The 5,618-nt window shown below is 38.1% G+C and overlaps 1 pseudogene; it reads left to right on the forward strand.

The window, feature by feature from the left end:
- The first annotated feature begins 350 nt into the window (after positions 1-350).
- On the forward strand, positions 351-4,300 carry LOC106320929 (annotated as a pseudogene).
- The last annotated feature ends 1,318 nt before the right edge of the window (positions 4,301-5,618 follow it).

Consider the following 5,618-nt stretch of genomic DNA (forward strand, 5'->3'; position numbering starts at 1 on the left):
TAGCTAAAATACTTTGTAATCATCTTTTTGATCACCAATAAACGTTTTTCAACAACAAAAGACACTCTTCAATATCAATAAAGTTTCAATTAAAAAAAAAAAGACAATTAGCCCACTTGAAAAAATTTCAACAACAAAAGACACTCTTCAATATCAACTTGCCCTTTTGACTTGGATTTTTTTTTAGAAATTGATCATTTCTTTAGATAGTGCTTCACCATCAGTCAACATGGCTTTAAAATAATCTTTAAGTGTTGGAGAATGAAGCAAGCTTTGCAAAAGTATTGCAAAAAGAGGCTGGTATTGAAGTTGTGTATGAGAAAGTGCGGATCAAGAGCTTTTGTCACTAAATGGGGCTTCCATTGATTTCTATCACAAGCTTCTTTGCTGTTTTTGTTTTTCTTGTTCATGCTCAAGACCAATCAGGTACGTAAAGTCTTGCATTCAAAATATTTTCAAGGCTTTAAATTTGTGTGTGTGTTTATATTACAGGTTTTGTCAGTATAGATTGTGGTATACCGGACAGTTCAAGTTATAACGATGAAATAACATACATCAAGTACATTTCAGATGCTGCATATGTCGAGTCTGGAACAGTTCATAGCATAGATCCTGAATTTGAGACAAGTTCTCTTGAAAAGCAGTTCCAAAACGTTAGGAGCTTCCATGACGGCAAGAGAAATTGTTACGATGTTCAGCCCCCTAGCGGAAAAGGCTTCAAGTATATGATCAGAACACGTTTCATGTACGGTAACTACGATAAGCTGGGAAAAGCACCCGAGTTTGATCTTTATCTTGGTGTCAATCTCTGGGATTCTGTTACAATAGATAATGCAACAACGATAGTTACCAAAGAGATCATCCACACTCTTCGTTCAGATCATGTTCATGTGTGTCTTGTTGATACAGACAAAGGAACACCATTCTTGTCTGTGCTAGAACTCAGGCTTTTGAAGAGCGATACATACGAGACTCCTTATGATTCATTGATGCTGTACAAAAGATGGGATCTTGGGGGACTTGGTAATCTTCCTGTCAGGTGAAAAAAAAATGCTTATTTTTTTTTTGTATCTTTGTGGTGTGTTTTGTTTTTGTCCATCTTAAATTTTGATAGTAATATAGGTACAAAGATGATGTTTTTGACCGGATATGGACACCTCTGAGGTTTCCAAAATACAAAATCTTCAGTGCGTCGCTAACAGTAGATTCAAATAACAACAATGGCTTCCAACCCGCTCGCCTTGTCATGAACACTGCAACTTCACCTGAGGATTCAAGCCAAGACATATCCCTTTTTTGGGAACCAGATGATCCTACTTGGAGGTACTACGTGTATATGCATTTTTCTGAAGTTGTGGAACTTCCAAGTAATGAGACCAGAGAATTTTTAGTGCTTTTGAACGAGAAGTCAATGAACATGTCCGCTTTTAGCCCTCGCTACTTGTATACAGACACACTTTACGTTGCGAAGCTCGTAAGCGGTCCACGACTCGAGTTTACTCTTAGAACGACTGATAAATCTACGCTTCCACCTATCATTAACGCCGTTGAAACATACCGAGTTAATGAATTTTTTCAGTAACATAGCCTAGCACCTTCATTAAGTGTATCTAAGAGAGGTTCTCAAAATATAAGAAGATAATAAACAATATAAACGATAATGTTGGGTATCTCACTGAGATACTTTATATATTTCATTAGTAACTTTATACTTATCTGTATTTAGTTTGAAATTCTAGTTCAAGGAATTATGATAATAAAGTCCAAGTATGGAGTGAAGAAGAACTGGCTTGGAGATCCATGTGCTCCAGTCAACTATCCTTGGAAGGATATCAATTGCAGCTACGTTAATAACGAGCCTCCAAGAATCATTTCTGTGTATTCATTTCAACATATCCTTATATATGTTTTTCCTCTCCCTCTCTCTATGTTCTCACCATAAGAATTTTGTGATCTCCAGGAACTTATCCTTCAGTGGCTTGACTGGCCAGATTGATCCAGCCTTCTCCAACCTTACCTCATTACAGAAGCTGTCTGTGTTTTTGATTTGATCTTGAAAGTTTTGTACACATAGTTTTGGAATATTTAACATAAATAACCAAAATTTAATTTCAGGGACTTATCAAACAACATTTTAACAGGAAAAGTACCTGATTTCCTCGCCAATCTATACTTGAGAGTTGTAAGTCTTGATGTTGTAATACCTTGAATCTCAGTAGTTAGCCGGATATTTCACTGCGGTTTTTTAGTTTAGTCATATTGACCCATGAGCTCGGTAGCTTTAGGTTTTTCGAGTCGGGATACTCTTTATATATTTTTTGTATTATTTTAACCCTAGTTTATCCAAAAATATATATTCAGCCTCCATTAATAAGATTTATCTTTGCTGGTGGACATAGTCAATTCGTGAACCACATTCAATCTCTGCTTCATTTTACTTTCTCTTTCAGACACATGTTTCCGCTTATCTTCTCTCATCAGTTATAACACTAGTTTTACATAATGGTTATATTGATATTACATATATGTCTTCAGAAACTTGGAAGGAAACAAGCTAGTGGGTGCTCTTCCGGCAAAACTACTGGAGAGATCAAATGACAATTCGCTTGTTTTAAGGTTGGTTCATAATTTTTTCTTTTTTTGTCAAGGAGGTTGGTTCATATATTTGCCTTTTATGTTTTGGCCCTTGGGTTCACGTTCTCGTAATATCTTTGCATTTTTATCGTAAGGGTTGGCGGGAACCCAGACCTCTGTGTGTCTGCTTCATGTCAGAATTCGAAGGAAAAGACAAAGAAGAAAGTCTACATCATTCCACTAGTAGGATCTATCGCTGGAGTATTTAGTCTTGTAATAGTGACAGCTTTGTTATTGATGTACAAGAGGGGACATCGAAGCGGTAAGAACATCAAGAAACTATTTAAACTAATCTTTCTAAAAGTTTTAGGATTCCTTCTAATAAAAACTTATCATGATATCTTAACAGGCCGCTCTAATGGTGTTAGGACTGGGCCATTGGACACAAAACGATACTATACGTACTCTGAAGTTGTGAAAGTTACAAGCAATTTTGAGAGAGAGCTTGGACAAGGAGGTTTCGGAAAAGTATACCATGGCATCCTAAATGAAGAGCAAGTCGCTGTCAAGATTCTGTCTGAATCATCGGCTCAAGGGTACAGAGAGTTCAGAGCAGAGGTCAGTCATTATAATATGAACGAGTAATTTACTAATTGGGATATGCATCAGGTTGAACTTCTCCTGAGAGTTCATCACAAGAACCTAACTGCACTTATTGGATACTGCAATGCAGGCAAGAAGATGGCGCTTATATACGAGTTTATGGCTAATGGAACCTTAGGAGATTATTTGTCAGGTCAGTCTCTCAACCATTTACTTTTGGTCACTGGTCTTTAGCTATTGTAAGCAAAAGAAACAAAACTCACCTTTTGGTTACTTTCTTAATCAAGGGAAAAAATCTTATGTCTTGAGCTGGGAGGAGAGGCTACAGATATCATTAGATGCTGCACAAGGTTTAAATAATCTCAAACACTCATACAAGAATAAATAAGAAAAGGCAAAATAAAATGAAATGAACTAATTAGTCTTGTTTTTCTTCTGAAACTCAGGGCTTGAATATCTTCACAATGGCTGCAAGCCTCCCATTGTACAAAGAGATGTAAAGCCGACAAATATACTAATCAACGAGAAGCTGCAGGCCAAGATTGCTGATTTTGGGTTATCTAAAAGTGTTGCGTTGGACGGTACTAACCATGATACAACTACGGTTGCTGGCACTATTGGTTATCTTGATCCCGAGTAAGTAAACATATCTTCTTCTGCTATATTTTCATATTAGCTGTAAAGTTTTCTGAGGCTCTATTTTACAAAATGAAGGTACCAATCGATGCAACAGTTAAGTGAGAAAAGTGATGTTTACAGCTTCGGGGTGGTTCTTTTGGAGGTTGTCACGGGCCAACCAGTGATTTTACGTTCAAGAACGACAGCAGAGAACATACACATAACCGACCGGGTGGAGTTGCTTCTGTCCACAGGGGATATCAACGGCATTGTGGATCCAAAGCTAGGAGAAAGGTTTGATGCTGGTTCGGCATGGAAGATCTCTGAAGTAGCAATGGTCTGTGCATCTCGTAGCTCTAAAAATAGACCTACCATGTGTCAGGTGGTTGCTGAACTCAAGGAGAGTGTAAGCAGAGCAAGAGACGGTGGAGGTTCCGGGGCCAGTAGTGTTGCAGAGCCGGCGATGACGCATGTTGACTCGGGAATGTTTCCTCAGGCGAGGTAGATTACTGTTGAATCCATCTAATTTTTAACTTCCAGAAACTGGAAAGTTCTGTGTGGTGTGGAGTGGGATTGTGAAGAATAAGAACAATGTTGAGTTGTGTTAACCTTGTCTTTTTGTGAGATACTTGTACAAGAAGTTTTGGTTTAAAGGTCTTTTATCATTTTTGATGTGTTGTGTTTTTTTAAAACTGTCTTTGATGTGTTGTTGGTATATGAAGAAAAAGAATACAGAGAGAGTTCACATCTGGATAAATTCTTAAGAGTAAGATAAGAAACAGAGATCTTGATTTTATTTACATGTTGATTGAGATTCTTTGTGCTTTGTAATCTTCCATGATCAATTGAAATATTTGCTAGTTGATATGACTTAAAATTCAGTACATAGTAGAGTAGAACAGAGCATAACAGAGTAGAATACAACAAAACAGAGCAAACAAGAACACACTAACTTAGCAAAACAGAAACAAATCCTGGATAACTACTTTGGATTCAATCAAGAACACATGGATCTCCTAGCCATAAGGAAATCTGCATGGGTATATTGGGGTGGTTTAACATCTGGAATATAAAAGACTTTTTCTCTCTTTATCCTCTCTAGGCGGCGCGCGTGCCGGCGCCAGAGGAGCCTCTTCCTCTTAACTCGCTCTCTTCTTGCTGCTCTCCGACCTCTCTCTTCCCCTCTGAATGTTTGTGACTCTGAACTGGTGGTGTAGAAACCCGTTAAAAAAAAAAAAAAAAAAAAGAGAATGGTCCAGTGTCTTTGTGGTGGTCGAATCGTGGGCGGTAAAGATCGATCGGGAAATTTCGAAGAACGAGGTGGTCGAAGAAGTGATCGTGGGTGAACTATGAGTCGAATAAGTTGCTCGACCATAGTTAGAAGATGTCTTAGATTGATCAGACGGACGTTTTGGAAGCATAACAATTTTGGAAGCACGACGGTTTAGAAGCTCGACGTTTTTGAATACTGACGTTTCTTCATCACGAAATTTTCTCGAAAAATCTTCATATCAGTAAAATATTATTCTGGAGACATCATAAGTTGGAAGCAGGACGGGAATTAAGCACGACGGGAAGCAAGCACGACGGGAACGAAGCACGACGGGAAAACCCGAAATTGGGCGAAAACCCTAATTTCGGTATTATGGAATTCTTCGAGGAAGCCGGAGGCTCGGGAAATATTTTTACAGGATATCAGAATTCATCTGGAGTCTATTAAAAATATCTAGAGCATCAGAACGGGAGCGGAAAAATATTCAGGATTGATCACGGGTCAGAAATTTGTCGGAAGGGTAAAAAATCGCGTAAACCGACCGAGAAGC

Source organism: Brassica oleracea, unplaced genomic scaffold (genome assembly GCF_000695525.1).
Source record: "Brassica oleracea var. oleracea cultivar TO1000 unplaced genomic scaffold, BOL UnpScaffold01135, whole genome shotgun sequence".
NCBI classification, from domain to species: domain Eukaryota; kingdom Viridiplantae; phylum Streptophyta; class Magnoliopsida; order Brassicales; family Brassicaceae; genus Brassica; species Brassica oleracea.